We start from the raw sequence: 18,577 nt of genomic DNA on the forward strand, positions 1-18,577 counted from the left end.
TCTTTCTCCTCCTCTCTCCTGGGTCCTCCCTAATCTCAGGGGAAACAGGATTACCTTTCTTCCCCATCCTAAGCAGAGTACACACTCACCATAGGAATGAAGTAATCCAGACTTTGGGGATGGTACCAGAAGTTCTCAGAAAGATCTGATCTCCCAAATGAACAAGTGAATTACAACTCCAGAGAACACACAGAATGTAGCCTTTGAGTCACCTCTTTAAAAGCCCCCTGTTCTTGCTGATGGGCAGAGTCATGGCTGTTGGGACAGAAGTCCCCTGTGTTTCTCCTCTGCTAACAAAGCAATAAATCTTCTTTTTCCTTTTTCTCAAAATCCTGACCTTCTTATTGGATTGGCTTTGCGGACAATGACAGAGATTTTGGCAACAAATCTACCACCAGAACAGCTCTTCCCTCTCTTCTCATTTTTAATTTCCCTAATTCCTCATAAGACTTTGAAAAGAGAAACCCACAACTAAAAAGTATTTAAAAATCATTGGTTTACTACTTGATCACAATTCTGCTCATCTAAGTGAACTGGTCTCACGGCTTTGAGACCTGATTTTTAAAATGACCAGAAAGATCATGCTTTATGTTTTTTTTTGTTTGTTTGTTTTTGAGTTGTTTTTAGGTCAGTCACAAAAACATCCAATTTGCCAGGACAAGTTGGGGAAAATGATTATATCTTTTGTCATAAAGGGTAATTTATATTTTTTCATTTTTGCTAGGGAAACCCTTGCAAGCATTGTACTTAAAAAAAATGGGACCTAATTTATCATTGCTACACTAAAATTTCCTCATTATTTCACTTCCATTGTTGGCAAAAAACAGTAGTAATTGTTTCCTCTGTCTAGATGAGGCTTTGTAGTTTGCTTAAAACAATACCAAAAACAAACCTCTTACAGCCATCTTGATTTCAACAAAGGAGTCTTCTGAGGAGCCGCTGGCAGTCAGCTTGAGCTGTAATTCAGACACGATGACCAGCAGGTCTGCCTTTTCAGCCTGAAGGCATGCCACCTGGGTCTTCAACTGTTTCCACTTCCTGCTCTGCTACCACCTTGGGAAGCCTAGAGTCACCAGTGGGGTCCTGGAAATGACAAGGAGTAAACCACATAAACAAATCAACTAAGGGCCTATGCATCAAAATTGATTGTCCTCACACTCATGTACAAGGCTGTTTTCAATATCTTTGTACCCTGGTTTAAATAGAAAACCCAGCTCTTGACATTTATTTTAACAGAACATTTAAGGTGGAAATTTTTACTGTGTGTGCGCTTCTGGGTATTGAACCCAGTGGCTCTCTACCACTGTGTTACATCCCCAGTACTTTTTATTTTTTTATTTTGAGACAGGTAAGTTGCATAGGCTGCCCTCAAACTTGAGATCTTCATGCCTCAGTCTCTGCAGTAGCTAGGATTCATATGACACAATGCCAAGCATTTTACATTATTTTTGTTGTACTCAAATAACAGAAATTTAAAATGACTTCATGAAAGAAAGAAAGTCTTCCATAGCATATTGAAATATGGATATTATGAAAAGAACCAACCAGATTTTGGCAATGGTGAATAAGACCAAAACTCTAGAAAACAAAAAGAAAAAGAAAAAAATCCACCTTTTTTCCTCTCCAGAAATGTCCACTTATCCCCTTTCTCACTATACTCATGATATCTAATTAGAAGCCAAAGCACCAAGGATATTACTTGGTCCCATGTCAGCAAAACACAGTGAAATGACCCAAATCCTCCCAATATGTAAGCTGGTGGGTACAATATTCTATGTTGCTGTTTTGAAAGTTGGTAAAAATAAATCTGGTGAGAAATAGGAAATTTAAAATTCAGAGATTGGTACCAAAAGCAAATAAATAAATAAACAAATTTAGCCTATAAAAACAATAATTAGCACTAATATCCCACTAGTGCCTACTATGCATTGTGTTCACCCTGTTGCAATGACTGCATATGTCAACGTCACAGGAGAAAGACCCTTTTTAGGTATGGCTTTTTCACTTGGGAATAGGGAGAACAGATCTTGTCTATACTCTGTCCATCACTGGGGGTATGACCTTGAACAGAATCCCTGAAATTCCTGGTCTCCGTTCTTTTAGGTTAGAAGGGAACATGTGACACCACATACTTGGTTCTCTCCCTAAGAAACCTCCAAGGCTCTTATGTGCATGACAACATGCTTCATTTATTTCCCTTTCCAAATTGGAAGTATAGATGCTTAAGAGCACCAGAAAATTTCAACATTCCCTGCATCTTAATAGTTCAGTGAAAAATAACAAATTCTTCAGACTAGCCTTTAAAGAAAAATCTTAATTCTCAGAAACTGATAGCATAATTAACTATTATCAACATGATCTCTAAACAAATAATTTAAATTAGTGATCCATAACTTGTAGTCAGCATTGTCTGAATTTTATCCTTTTCCTCTCCCAACCTCTCTAAAAGATTTCCCAAGAAACAAAGAACAGGCCCAAAGGTTGAGAGTGGAACTTTAGCAGTATAAGAAAGACACGTGGCTGGACCACAAACCAGCTAGCCCATGAGGTACTGACTTGTTACCCGATGGGCCTCCCGCTGCCCAGGTGATACTCTGCCTTCAGCTGGAGCAGTGCCATGCTGGGAACTACCACACATTCAAAGGAAAGCAGCTCAAGGAACCCCAAGAAGCAAGGAAAAGTTAGAAGCTGTGCAAATTCTCTCAGCAGTGACTCACACAAAAGAAACAAAGGTGAAGAATGAAACAGGAAAAACATAATTATACCTCACCTAGAACCAGGAATGAGTCTAAGCAAAATTAGCCTTTTTAGGAATCATTATGTGTGCCCTCTTGACCTCTCTAAGGACATTTTGAAGAAAGCATTTTTATACACCTTAGTATAAGGAGAGAAAATAGAGTTTAAAACAAGTGTTTGAGGATCAAGGATAAAAAACTGACATTAGAATCTCAGATTATTTGTCTAAATTTTCTTTTTCACAATTCCCTTAATTGTCCTCAGGAAATAATAAATCCAATTGTTTTTCCATGAAACTCCTTATAAGATAATCCTTCAAATTTCCCTTCATTTACTACTGAAATCCTTTCATTTGCTTCCTGGGTTAGCGCTTCTATGGTTTATCTCTGATCTCTACTCCAGCTCCATTCTTTGTTACTCTCTTTCATCACTTCTGAGCCCTTACCACTGACCTTCATGTGACACAATTTGTCTTTTCATGTATTTGTACAATCTTTCCTCCCACTGTCCTGAAAATGTGCCTAAGTGTGGGAAGCCATTCTAACACGTGATCGGGTACCTCCCGTTAAGGGTCTGAGGCACTTTGGCAAAGTTGAAGTTTTCCCGACCCTTTCCTGATGAGAGAGCCCATCCGTGTGGGGGTGTGGCTGACCACTGACCCCGGGGACCCAATCACTGATCCTGACCTTGGAGTGCAGCCCCCCCTCAACCTTCATTGGATGGAATTCTCCCCTGAATCTCTTGTTCCCCAATAAAAGGCTGGTCCCTGGCATGCTCACTCTCTCTCTCCTGCTAGCCCTGAGTAATCCCTGCTGTCCTGCTGGGCAGCTTAGAGGAGCGAACCAGAGAGGGGAGCCGTCTCGGACCTAGCAATAGAAATAAGGTAATTGAGTCTTGTGTTTTTATTTCGATCTCTTCTAACTAACTTTATGCCTAGAACCTCATTAATGAAACCACTGCGCAGGCTGCGTGGTAGATTTGTCACCCACGAGGGGGGCATTCTAGATTAGTTAGATTGAGTGGGAGCTCGCACTATAATCATAAGGAAAAAAGAGATAAAGATAAGGAAAAAAGATATAAAGATAAGGAAAAGATAAAGATAAAGGAAGAAGTGACATTGGGTCACAAAAGTACCTGGAGTTATTGAAGGAAAGAGATGTTAAATTTATTAAAATGGGAAATTCAACTTCTACTGATAAGGAAATGTACCTGACTATTTTAGAGAGTATAATTAATCAGAAAGGGAAACAGATAAAGAAAACTCAGTTATTACAATTTTTAAAGATTGTAGGTGAATATTGTCCTTGGTTTTTCAAACAGGAATCTCCAAATTTACTTACTTGGGAGAAATTAGGGAGGAAGTTACAGAGAGTTTGTATTTCTAATGAATTACCTGGAGGCATAGAAAATATACAGAAAACATGGACAGCTCTAGAAGTTTGTCTTTTTGAATATATGGGCCAGAGTTCATGGCCCCCTGAGGACCTTTTAAAAGGCATTCAAGGAGCTGTTAGGTAGAGGGAAAAAAAGAACATGGCCGCCAGCAAAGAGGCAGCACATTCAATGCGTCCGTGGTAAGGGGATCAGAGAGACTCATTAATACACCCACAGGCGTCAGGCTGAGAAACTTCAAGCAAAGTCCACTGAAAGGAGACCTACCGGGAACTAGTAAGTTTAATTGGAGGTGTCTGCTTGTCACAGACTACTGAATCTCGGCAACGCAGAGCAGGGGCACAGCCCCTCCAGCAGCCGCCAAATGGCTGCTGCTCACTCGTAGCAGCAATCTTAGGAGCGGGCGTGACCTGCCTGGGCCCACACCGGCCCGGCTCCGTGATCCACCACCGGCCGCTGCCGGGTGGCTGCAGCGAACGTAGGAGCAGACATTGACCACCTGGGCCCCCGCCGCCCGGTTCTGTGAACCGCAGCCAGCCACCGCTCACACGTAGCAGCAATCTAAGGAGCGGGCAGGCCTGCCTGGGCCCACACCGGCCTGGCTCTGTGAACCGCTGCTGGCCGCTGCCGGGTGGCTGCAGCGAACGTAGGAGCAGACATTGACCACCTGGGCCCCCGCCGCCCGGTTCTGTGAACCGCAGCCAGCCGCTGCTCACACGTAGCAGCAATCTTAGGAGCGGGCGGGCCTACCTGGGCCCTCACAGGCCCGGCTCCATGATCCACCACCCCCGTGATCCACCACCGGCCGCTGCTGGGTGGCTACAGCCCACAAGTTGCAGGGAACGTAGGAGCAGACAATGACCACCTGGGCCCCCGCTGCCTGGTTCTGTGAACCGCAGCCAGCCGCTGCTCACACGTAGCAGCAATCTTAGGAGCGGGCGGGCCTGCCTGGGCCCACACCGGCCTGGCTCTGTGAACCGCTGCTGGCCGATGCCAGACGAGCGGCCCACAGGGTGCACCGAGCTTAGGAGCGGGCGCGGCCTGCCTGGGCCCACACCGGCCAGGCTCCGTGATCCACCACCGGCCGCTGCCGGGTGGTTGCAGTCCACACGTCACAGCGAAGGTAGGAGCAGACATTGACCGCCTGGGCCCCCGCCACCTGGCTCTGTGAACTGCCGCCGCCCACACGCTACAGCAAACTTAGGAACGGGCGCTGCCTGCCAGGGCCCACGCCCGCCGCAGCTTTGTGAACCGCCGCCGGCTGGCGCCAAACAGCCGCTGCCTGCAACCTTGCAGTGAGTGGGGGAGCGGGCGCTGCCTGCTCGGCACAGGCCGGCCCGACTCTGTGAACCTCCTCTGGTGGTTTGGAGCTACAGACGACCACCCCCCACCTGCCAGCCCAGTGCTGCAAACGACCCCTGACCAGCTCTGGGAAAGGCCCCGCCCACAGCAGGAGTGGAGACTCGCCCAGTCCGGGAGGAAGAACTGCTGCACAGTGATTGACTCCCGCCTACTGAGAGGAGAGACTTGGCCCGGTAGGCATAGCTCCATCTACTGGAAGAGCAGTTAATCGAACTCTAGGACTACATTTACAATTTTTTTTTTTTTGCTGTCCTTTTAAATGTTTTTTAATCCATCTTATTTTATTTTATTCTATTTTTTAATTTCATTTTTCATTTCTACTATTATTATTTTTTTAAATTCTTTTAAATTTTCTATTTTGTTCTTTCCTTCTTTTCTCCTGCCTTTACATTTCTTTTCAATTTTCTTATTCCCCCTTCCTTGAATTCTACCTGCTTACTCTCATTCTCTTTAGTGACTTCTTCCCATCCCTTCTAATACCTTTCCTCCCAAGCATCAAATAAATTTATAGGAGTAAACAGTAACTCAGCAGTCAAACAGAACAAGGAACAATATGAACAGCATGAAAAAGCAAGGAAGAAAAGGAGTGCAAACAATGCAGGGCAGCCTAAATATTCAGGAGGATATAGAGTCACCAGAAAAATGGTCACATAAAGAACTCATGGATCACCTGAGACAGATGGAATGGAACCTTAAAGAGGATACGAGAAAGCAAATTCAAGCAGCGAAAGAATACATTGAGAAGGAATTACATAAACAGATAAAAGAAGAAGTTAAGCATCTTTATCAGGAGATAGAGACTATAAAAAAGAATCAAACAATGATCTTAGAAATGAGGGAAATTATAAACCAAATTAAAAACTCAAATGAGAGTATCATTAATAGAGTGGAGGAAGTAGAAGTCAGAACGTCAGATAACGAAGACAAAATATATCATCTGGAAAAGAGTCTAGCCAACTCAGATAGGCTGGTTAAAAATCACGAGAGAAACCTACAAGAGATATGTGATAATATAAAAAAAACAAATTTAAGAGTCATTGGGATAGAGGAAGGGATAGAGATTCAAACCAGGGGAATGAGTAATCTACTAGATGAAATAATTGCAGAAAACTTTCCAAAAATAAAAAAGGAAACAGATATACAAATTGTAGATGCATATAGGACACCGAGCATACAAAATCACAGTAGACCAACTCCAAGACACATTGTTATGAAGATATCCAATATACAGAACAAAGAGAAAATATTAAAAGCTGCAAGAGAAAAGAGAAAGATTACATTCAGGGGTAAACCAATAAGGTTAACAACGGACTTTTCAACTCAGACGCTGAAAGCGAGAAGATCCTGGAACAACGTATTTCAAACACTGAAAGACAACGGATGCCAACCAAGAATTCTGTACCCAGCAAAATTAAGCTTCAGATACGACAACGAAATAAAAATCTTTCATGATAAACAAAAACTAAAAGAATTTGCAGCCAGAAAACCAGCATTGCAAAACATCTTGAGCAAAACACTTCACGAGGAAGAAATGGAAAACAATAACCAAAGCCAACAGTGGGAAGTACCTCAGTAAAGACAGATGGAGCGGGGAAACGTAATCATGGAGAAACAAACGAAATATTAAAAAAAAAAGAGATAAATAACCAAACATGGCTGGAAGTACAAACCATATATCAATAGTAACTCTAAACATTAATGGTTTAAACACTCCAATAAAGCGACATAGGCTGGTAACATGGATTAAAAAAACAAATCCAACAATATGCTGCCTCCAGGAGACACACCTGACTGGAAAAGACATACACAGGCTGAAGGTGAAAGGTTGGGAAAAAATATACCACGCACACGGTCCGCGCAAGCAAGCAGGTGTGGCCATCCTCATATCGAATAAAATCGACTTCAAGACTAAGTTAATCCAAAGGGATAAGGAAGGACATTATATACTGTTAAAAGGAACCATTAAACAACAAGATATAACAATTATCAATATTTATGCACCAAATAATGGTGCTGCGAAATACATAAAACAAATTCTCCTCAAGTTCAAGAATCAAATAGATCACAACACAATAATTATGGGTGACTTCAACACACCTCTCTCACCATTGGACAGAACCTCCAAGCAAAAGTTGAATAAAGAAACTATAGAACTCAATACCACAATCAATAACCTAGACTTAACTGACATATATAGAATATACCAACCATCATCGAATGGATATACTTTTTTCTCAGCAGCACATGGATCCTTCTCAAAAATACACCATATATTATGCCACAGGGCAACCCTCAATAAATATAAAGGGGTGGAGATTATACCATGCATTTTATCTGATCATAATGGATTGAAACTGGAAATTAATGATAAAAGAAGGAAGGGAAAATCCAATATCACATGGAAAATGAACAATATGTTACTGAATGATCAAGGGGTTACAGAAGATATAAAGGAGGAAATCAAAACATTCTTAGAGATAAATGAAAATTCAGACACAACATATCGGAATCTATGGGACACAATGAAAGCAGTTTTAAGAGGGAAATTCATCGCCTGGAGATCATTCCTCAAAAAAAGGAAAAACCAACAAATAAATGAGCTCACACTTCATCTCAAAGCCCTAGAAAAGGAAGAGCAAAACAATAGTAAATGCAGCAGAAAGCAAGAAATAATTAAAATCAGAGCAGAAATCAATGAAATTGAAACAAAAGAAACTATTGAAAAAATTAACAAAACTAAAAGTTGGTTCTTTGAAAAAATAAACAAGATTGACAGACCCTTAGCCATGCTAACGAAGAGAAGAAGAGAGAGAACTCAAATTACTAACATAAGGGATGAAAAAGGCAATATCACAACAGACGCCACAGAAATACAGAAGATAATTAGAAATTATTTTGAAAACCTATATTCCAATAAAATAGAAGATAGTGAAGACATCGATAAATTTCTTAAGACATATGACTTGCCCAGACTGAGTCAGGAGGACACACACGATTTGAACAGACCAATATCAATGGATGAAATTGAAGAAATAATCAAAAGACTACCAACCAAGAAAAGCCCAGGACCGGATGGGTATACAGCAGAGTTTTACAAAACCTTTAAAGAAGAATTAATACCAATACTTTTCAAGTTATTTCAGGAAATAGAAAAAGAGGGAGTTCTTCCAAATTCATTCTATGAGGCCAACATCACATTGATTCTGAAACCAGACAAAGACACTTCAAAGAAAGAAAACTACAGACCAATATCTCTGATGAACCTAGATGCAAAAATCCTCAATAAAATTCTGGCGAATCGGATACAAAGACACATCAAAAAAATTGTGCACTATGATCAAGTAGGATTCATCCCTGGGATGCAGGAATGGTTCAATATACGGTAATCAATAAATGTTATTCACCATATCAATAGACTTAAAGATAAGAACCATATGATCATCTCGATAGACGCAGAAAAAGCATTCGACAAAGTACAGCATCCCTTTATGTTCAAAACATTAGAAAAACTAGGGATAACAGGAACTTACCTTGATATTGTGAAAGCTATCTACGCTAAGCCACAGGCTAACAAAATTCTGAACGGAGAAAAATTGGAGGCATTCCCTCTAAAATCTGGAACAAGACAGGGATGCCCTTTATCACCACTTCTATTCAATATAGTTCTCGAAACACTGGCCAGAGCAATTAATTAGACAAACGAAAGAAATTAAAGGCATAAAAATTGGAAAAGATGAACTTAAATTATCACTATTTGCAGATGACATGATTCTATACATAGAAGACCCAAAAGGGTCTACAAAAAAACTACTAGAACTAATAAATGAATTCGGCAAAGTGGCAGGTTATAAAATCAACACGCACAAATCAAAGGCATTTCTGTATATCAGTGACAAAACTTCTGAAACGGAAGTGAGGAAAAACACTCCATTCACAATATCCTCAAAAAAAAAATAAAATACTTGGGAATCAACCTAACAAAAGAGGTGAAAGATTTATACAATGAAAACTACAGAACCCTAAAAAGAGAAGTAGAAGAAGATCTTAGAAGATGGAAAGATATACCCTGTTCATGGATAGGCAGAACTAACATCATCAAAATGGCAATATTACCAAAAGTCCTCTATAAGTTTAATGCAATGCCAATCAAAATCCCAATGGCATTGCTTGTAGAAATAGATAAAGCAATCATGAAATTCATATGGAGAAATAAAAGACCCAGAATAGCAAAAGCAATTCTGAGCAGGAAGTGTGAATCAGGTGGTATAGCAAAGCCAGATTTCAAACTATACTACAGAGCAATAGTAGCAAAAACAGCATGGTACTGGTACCAAAACAGGCGGGTGGACCAATGGTACAGAATAGAGGATACAGAGACTAATCCACAAAGTTACAACTATCTTATATTTGATAAAGGGGCTAAAAGCATGCAATGGAGGAAGGATAGCATCTTCAACAAATGGTGTTGGGAAAACTGGAAATCCATATGCAACAAAATGAAACTGAATCCCCTCCTCTCACCATGCACAAAAGTGAGCTCAAAATGGATCAAGGACCTAGATATCAAATCAGAGACTCTGCTTATGATAGAAGAAAAAGTTGGCTACGATCTACATATTGTGGGATCAGGCTCCAAATTCCTTAACAGGACGCCTATAGCACAAGAGTTAACAGCAAGAAATAACAAATGGGACTTACTTAAACTAAAAAGTTTTTTCACAGCAAGAGAAACAATAAGAGAAGTAAATCGGGAGCCTACATCATGGGAACAAATTTTTACTCCTCACACTTCAGACAGAGCCTTAATATCCAGTGTATACAAAGAACTCAAAAAATTAGACAATAAGACAATAAATACCCCAATCAACAAATGGGCCAAGGACCTGAACAGACACTTCTCAGAGGAGGACATACAATCAACAAATACATGAAAAAATGCTCACCATCTCTAGCAGTCAGAGAAATGCAAATCAAAACTACCCTAAGATACCATCTCACTCCAGTAAGATTGGCAGCCATCAGGAAGTCAAACAATAACAAGTGCTGGAGAGGATGTGGGGAAAAGGGTACTCTTGTACATTGCTGGTGGGACTGCAAATTGGTTCAGCCAATTTGGAAAGCAGTATAGAGATTCCTGGGAAAGCTGGGAATGGAACCACCATTTGACCCAGTTATTGCCCTTCTTGGTCTATTCCCTGAAGACCTTAAGAGAGCGTACTACAGGGATACTGCCACATCGATGTTCATAGCAGCACAATTCACAATAGCTAGACTGTGGAACCAACCCAGATGCCCTTCAATGGATGAATGGATTAAAAAAATGTGGCAGTTATACACCATGGAGTATTACGCAGCTCTAAAAAATGACAAATTCATGGAATTTGCAGGGAAATGGATGGCACTAGAGCAGATTATGCTTAGTGAAGCCAGCCAATCCCTAAAAAACAAATACCAAATGTCTTCTTTGATATAATGAGAGCAACTAAGAATAGAGCAGGGAGAAAGAGCAGGAAGAAAAGATTGATATTAAACAGAGACATGAGATGGGAGGGAAAGAGAGAGAAAAGGGGAATTGCATGGAAATGGAAAGAGACGCTCATTGTTAAAAAAAAACTACATAAAAGAGGTTGTGAGGGGAATTGGAAGAAAAAACAAGAGAGAAATGAATTACAGTAGATGGGATAGAGAGAGAAGATGGGAGGGGCGGGGAGGGGGGATAGTAGAGGATAGGAAAGGTAGCAGAATACAACAGTTACTAATAGGGCATTATGTAAAAAGGTGAATGTGTAACTGATGTGATTCTGCAATCTGTATTTGGGGTAAAAATGGGAGTTCATAACTCACTTGAAACTAATGTCTGAAATATGATATGTCAAGAGCCGTGTAAGGTTTTGAACAACCAATAAAAAAAAAAAAAAGGAGCTGTTAGGTCTATTCAAATGGAGAATCAGCCTGAGGCTAAGTTTATTCCCTTTCCCTTAAGCCTTTCAAAAACAAAGGCACTAAGGGCCAGGCCAAAGGTTAAAAATATGGACTTTAGCTCGCAGGATCAGGCTAGCCTGCAAGCCGATTGTACAGAGCAACATCATAGAGGAGAAACTTCCCAGATCCTAGAAGACCCTCCGGAAAAGATAGATGATCTTGCTAGAGAGGAAAATACGGAAGAGACTCCTAGAGGGGCTCAGGGTTCTTCTCAACCACGTGTTTTAGAAACCCAAATTCAAAATGGCGATAGTTCAGATTCGGACCATGGCTCACAGTCTGAAGAGGAAGGATCAGATGTTGAAATTCAGGACTTAGAGAGAAATTTTAATAGGCTGCGTTTAACACCGCCTGCCCAAGCTATTCAAATTCGGCCAGTACCTGCTAGAAGGACCAAATTTAACAGGTATGCTGAATTAAAAATGACTCTTCTTACCCCAGTCCAGCGAGGTATTAAGAAGGCTCAAGAAATGGGAGAGGATACTAGTGGTTTTCACCTCTTTCCAGTTTTTGAGCAAACTGATGAACAAGATCAGAGAGTAAGAGTTCATACTGTAATCGCATTTAAAACTATTAAAGAATTAAAGAGTGCATGTGAGACGTATGGTCCAAATTCCCCTTTCGTACAAAGTCTGATAGAAAATATTTGTTCACAACCCCTTCCTCCTAGGGATTGGATTTTTTTAGCCAGATCTTGTCTGAGCGGGGTGGATTACTTAATCTGGAAAACCTATTGGAGTGATTTTTGTAATGAGCAAGCAGAGAGAAACAGAAGACAGGGCATAGAAACACCAGTAATGATGTTTTTAGGGACTGAAGATTTCGCAGCTTTAGAAAGGCAATTAAATTATGATTTTGTAGTATACAATCAAATAACTGACTGTGCAAAGCGTGCTTGGAAGCAGATCGTCCCAAAGGACCAGTCCAATTTAGTTCTTACCAAAATCAGACAAGGTGCCAATGAAACTTATTCAGATTTCGTAGCCCGACTGTATCAGGCTGCGAACAGATCCATAGGGGACCCAGGAGCAAGCAAATTTATTGTTAGACAGCTGGCCTTTGAGAACGCAAATAAAATTTGTCAAGATGTTCTCCGGCCGCATCGTAAAAAAAAGGAACAGTTTCTGAGTTTATTCGCCTGTGTTCTGACTTAGATCCCGCCCAATTACAAACAATAGCTTTAGCGGCTACGTTAAGGGAAACCTTAGGGCCGCAAAATTTAGGTCAAAGGTCCCGCGGAAAATGTTATGTTTGTGGTAGAAACAATCACTTTGCCCGCGAGAGTTGCATGCGCAATTTTAAGTTCAGAGCTCCATCTACTGGCGATAATAGATATTGCAGGACTCAGTGCCACGTGGTGGATTCAGATGGCATGGATGAGCCTGCCTTTTTGCCGCCGGCATTTCCTCCTAGTGAGAGGACAAAAAACTTCTGTTTGGCCTCTCCCCGGGCCGAGCAACAATATGGGGAATTCCAGGGAAGGTCGCAGAGAGTGACGTCACTGGCGCCGACCAGAACAGTCCGCGATTTTTACCGGACAGGGACAGAGATCACAGACAGTTTTCTTAGGACCTTCAAAGACAGTTGAGTTAAATCCTGAAACGGGGACAGAACAAATTCCTACTGGGATTTTCAGGCCACTTCCTGATAATACTGTAGGTTTAATTTTGGGATGAAATAATTTGAAGGGAGCCATTGAGGTAATACCTGGTGTGATAGATTCAGGATTTAAAGAACAGTTATATGTAACTGTAAAAGCCAATTATCCCCTAAGACTCACCCCAAAGGATACTTTTGCCCAATTAATATTATTGCCTTGTGTCTCAGAAAGGCACCTGCCGGCAGATTCAGTTTCTAAACAGCCGGACACAGTATATTGGTCACAGTTAGTAAGACAAGAACACCCTTTATTAAAACTTAGAATTAATAATAAAAATTTTCTAGGAATTATCGACACAGGAGCTGACATTTCGGTATTGTCTAGTCGGTTTTGGCCTAGAAACTGGCCTTTGCATGTAGCACCAGCTAACCTAGAGGGAATAGGACAGGTTTCACAGCCTGCTCAAAGTGCCAACTATCTCCGTTGGGAAGATTCTGATGGGAACAGTGGAGTATTTAAGCCTTATGTGTTAGAGTCTTTACCAGCTAACCTATGAGGAAGAGATATTTTAACCAAAATGAGATTATTATTAGTTACTCCAAATTCTATAAGGTCAGTTGAAGAAATTAATCAGAGGTATTTTCCTGGAGATGATAAGGAGACCTTTCAGGAAGAGTATCTGTTTACAAGCGACAAAGATTAGTAAATGCTCCAAACCAAAATTTTTACTAGGGGCCCTGAGTACTTCCCTGATCCCTAAGACAGCTGAAAAAATAAAATGGCTCACAAAGGAGCCTATATGGATTTCTCAGTGGCCCATCTCAGGGGAAAAGCTTAAAATAATTCATAGATTAGTTGAGGAACAATTTCACGCTGGTCATATTGAACCAACGATTAGTCCTTGGAACACACCTATTTTTGTTATTAGGAAAAAGTCAGGAAATTGGAGATTACTACAGGATTTAAGGGCAATAAATCATGCAATTCAGCCTATGGGATCATTACAGCCAGGACTTCCCTCCCCCACAGCCATTCCTTTAGATTATAGCTTGATGGTAATAGATTTAAAAGACTGCTTTTTCTCTATAAGGTTGCATCCTGAAGATTGTGAAAGGTTTGCTTTCACTGTCCCAGCAATTAATTTTAAGGAACCTGTTAAAAGATATTGCTGGAAGGTACTTCCTCAGGGAATGCGTAATAGTCCTACACTGTGTCAAAAATATGTTGATCAGGCAATAGATCCCATAAGAAATAGCTTTCCTGATGCATATATTATTCATTTTATGGATGATATATTATTGGCTCATGCTAATCCAGAGATACTTTCAGAAATTTTTACTCAGAGGCTTCACTTACAGCAATGGGTTTATGTATAGCTCCTCAAAAAATTCAAAAGGTGTCTCCTTTTCAATATTTAGGTCAAATAATTCAAGGACGTACAATCCATCCTCAAAATCTTCAGATAAGAGTTAAGGAGTTACGTACCCTTAATGATTTTCAAAAATTAGTGGGAGATATTAATTGGCTAAGGCCATCCTTAAAACTAACTACTTCTGAGTTAGGTCCTTTATTTCAGATATTACAAGGAAATCCTTCTCCAACCTCTCCACGTCAGCTAACTTTGGAAGCTAAGGCAGCCTTAAGAAAAGTTGAAGTTGCAATTAAAAATGCACAGCTTACTAGAATAGATCCTAAAGAAATAGTGTATTTATTAATATTTCCAACTGAGCATACCCCAACAGGAGCCATATGGCAAAGATTAGGAGTTATTGAGTGGATTTATTTATCCCACTCTCCTCAAAAAACATTAATTCCTTTTCATGATTCTATTGCTCAATTAGTAATTAAAGGTAGAACTAGGATTTTGCAATTAATTGGATCTGAGCCTGAAATCATAATTATTCCATTTTCTGTTCAACAGACTAACTGGCTTTTTCAAAGTTCTAATTCATGGCAGATAGCTTTTGCTGATTTTCCTGACAGATAGATAGCCATTATCCTCGTGATAAGATTGTACAGTTTGCATCGTTAACATCACTAATTTTTCCGAAAATTGTACGAGCTTATCCAATATAGGGAGCTTTATCGGTGTTCATGGATGGTTCTAACTCTGGTAAGGCAGGTTTTTTCAGTCGTGTTCACACAGAGGTGATACAAACTTCTTATACTTCTGCCCAAAGAGCAGAGCTTCAAGCTCTGATCTGTGCCTTAGATTACTTTTCAAATGAGCCTATTAATATTTATTCTGACAGCTTATATGCAGTCAGAGTTACCAAAAATATTGAAACTTCAATGATTGGGTTTACTTCATCACAGGAGTTATTTGAATTATTTCATAATTTACAAAAGACAGTGCTAATGCAAAAGTACCCATGTTTCATAGGACACATTCGAGCTCATACTAATCTTCCTGGATCTCTAGTTTCAGGTAATGACAAAATTGATAAGTTAGTAGCTTTTTGTCAACAGATGTCTTCATATGACTGTGCACTAGCTTTCCATTCCTTACATCATCAAAATGCTTCTAGCTCAGATGTCTTCATATGACTGTGCACTAGCTTCCCATTCCTTACATCATCAAAATGCTTCTAGCTTACGTAAAAAATTTAATATTACCAGAGAACAAGCTCATCACATTGTAAGCCAATGCCCAAAGTGTGTTATTCACACTCCATCTCTGCCATCAGGGGTAAATCCCCGTGGATTAAAACCAAATCAGATATGGCAGATGGATGTAACTCATATTCCTCAATTTGGTAAGCAATGTTATGTGCATGTCACAGTGGACACTTATTCTAGATTTATTTTTGCCACAACACATACTAAGGAAAATGCTCAACATGTAATTTCTCATTGCTTAGCAGCTTTTTCCGTTTTAGGGTGCCCTATGCAGATTAAAACAGATAATGCTCCAGCTTATGTAAGCTCTTCTTTTCAACAATTTTGCCAAGAGTTTAAAATTAATCATAAAACAGGAATTCCTTATAACCCCCAAGGTCAAGCCATTGTGGAACGAGCTCATTTATCTATTAAGCTTCAATTACAAAAATTAAAAGGGGGGAATAGGATTGTCACTCCCCAAAATGGCCTTAATCATGCCTTGTTTGTTTTAAATTTTTTAAACTGTGATGCAGAAGGTCACACTGCTGCTGAGAGACAAATGTCTCCTTCAGTAACAGGTCCCTTAGGCAGAGTTCTGTGGAAGGATTTACAGACTGGTCAGTGGAAGGGTCCGGACCCGGTAATAACATGGGGCCGAGGTCATGCTTGTATCTTCCCAGAAGGTGCCTTCCATCCTATTTGGGTGCCTGAACGTTCTATCAGACATGGAGGAAATAGAACCCAGATTCAAGTGACTGAGAATCGACCCGGAGGAGCCACTACCCAGAAGGAGGAGATTTCGGAAAAAGATGAAGAAAGACCAGATTGAACCAGTCGAAAAGCTGATTTCGTGGAAAGACGTGAAGAAGCTAACAACCCAGGCTTCCCAAATACTTTGATGCCTAGGAAAGAACAGGACCCCAGTCTTGATGGTAGCGACAGTAATTGCCCTACTGGGCTGTCAGGTAAAAGGGAATCAAGTAGACACTTATTGGACATATTTCCCAGATCCACCCCTGGTACACCCAGCTGTGTGGACTGGAGAATCTATTCCAGTATTTACTAATGACTCATTCATGATGGGAGGATTTACAGATACTCATATTACTCCCAATCATGTGACTAGATTTAATTATTCTGGCTACAGTGCCCAATTACCTTTGTGTTGCTCACATGATAAACATGCTGGCTGTCTGAAAGTATCATTCGAAGAAAAGACAGCGATTGGTAAACCTAGACTGACAAATAATTCTATTTATGGGGACTTAAAACCTAATACTAGATCAGTAATTAAGATGGGACTTTCCCATAACAAGCCAGTCATTTCTGCAAAACCTCCACAGATACCCCACTGTCCAAATAGTTCTATAATTGAGATCGCACCTTTCCTAAATGGATGGATTGTGTAAATGCCTTTCCTGTACAACATAAGGTGTCTAAAGATAGTGGGTATATTTTAGACTGGTCTCCAAAAATTGATAAGAAACAATCACGAAAAAATTCTGCTATGACACCTGCAGGATTTGTTAGTAATATTTTGACTTATAGTGAAGGAGGTATTCAAAAAGATATTTGGCGTTTAATTGCTGCCTCAGAGTATTTACATTTTACAGATAAACCTTTACCAAAATTTGTTGGCAAGAACTGTAAAGAGGGATCTTGCTATGGCTTAAGAGCTTGTGTCCAATCTCCTTATGTTTTAATTATTGGAAAAGTAAAAGTTAAATGGATAGGTGACAGATATATGGTTACTTGTAATAGATGCAACCTAACCAATTGTATTACTAGGTATAATGGAGGAAAAGGAGTGCTGATACTTCATCAGCCGTCTTTCGTTTTATTACCTGCTAATATTTCAGAGCCATGGTATGCTGATGCTGGTTTACAAGTCTTGCAGCAAATTCATGCTCAGCTAACAAGACCTAAACGTGCTATTGGAGTCATAATTGTTGGTGTCTTAGCACTGGTCTCATTTATTGCCTCAACTGTCTCTGCGTCTCTGACGTTGTCTCAAAATATTCAGCATGCAAAATTTCTTAATAATTTAGCTCAAAATACTTCCAAGGCTCTGCATAATCAAGTAAATATTGATGAAAGGATTGAGACTAAATTAAACGCCTTAGAGGCGACTGTTATAGACATAGGTAATGAACTTTCAGCCTTAAAATTTAAGGAAAGGCTTAAATGCCATGCTAATTATAAGTATGTATGTGTTACAGCTGCCAAGTACAATGCTTCTCTCTGGGATTGGGAGAAGGTTAAAAACCATTTATTGGGTATTTGGCAAAATAGTAATAATAGCTTGGATATTCTGGAACTTCATCACCATATCCAAGACATTCAAAATAATAGAGCTGATTTTTCAGATCCTTCTTCTTTGGCTAACCAAATATTGAAGGAGTTAAATGGATTCAACCCTGGAAATATTCTTAAACACTCCGCTTGGTATATTATTGGATTATTCTCTTTGCTGTTAATTCTCTTTTGTATTGTAACTATAGGATGGCGAGTCTTCCAATCAAGAATCCAGGAACTCCAGAGACTGAACTGCCGCCTCATTGTTAAGACAAAAAAAGGGGGAATATGTGGGAAGCCATTCTAACACGTGATCGGGTGCCTCCCGTTAAGGGTCTGAGGCACTTTGGCAAAGTCGAAGTTTTCCCGACCCTTTCCTGATGAGAGAGCCCATCCGTGTGGGGGTGTGCCTGACCACTGACCCCAGGGACACAATCACTGACCCTGACCTTGGATTGCAGCTCCCCCTCAACCTTCATTGGATGGAATTCTCCCCTGAATCTCTTGTTCCCCAATAAAAGGCTGGTCCCTGGCATGCTCACTCTCTCTCTCCTGCTAGCCCTGAGTAATCCCTGCTGTCCTGCTGGGCAGCTTAGAGGAGCGAACCAG

At 40.3% G+C, this 18,577-nt stretch overlaps 1 pseudogene; it reads right to left on the minus strand.

Annotated features, from left to right (window-relative positions):
- The window catches only part of LOC144256899 (optineurin-like), a 45,701-nt pseudogene that overhangs the window by 24,228 nt on the left and 2,896 nt on the right, over positions 1-18,577 (minus strand).

This window comes from Urocitellus parryii, chromosome 9 (assembly GCF_045843805.1).
Source record: "Urocitellus parryii isolate mUroPar1 chromosome 9, mUroPar1.hap1, whole genome shotgun sequence".
Classification (NCBI taxonomy): domain Eukaryota; kingdom Metazoa; phylum Chordata; class Mammalia; order Rodentia; family Sciuridae; genus Urocitellus; species Urocitellus parryii.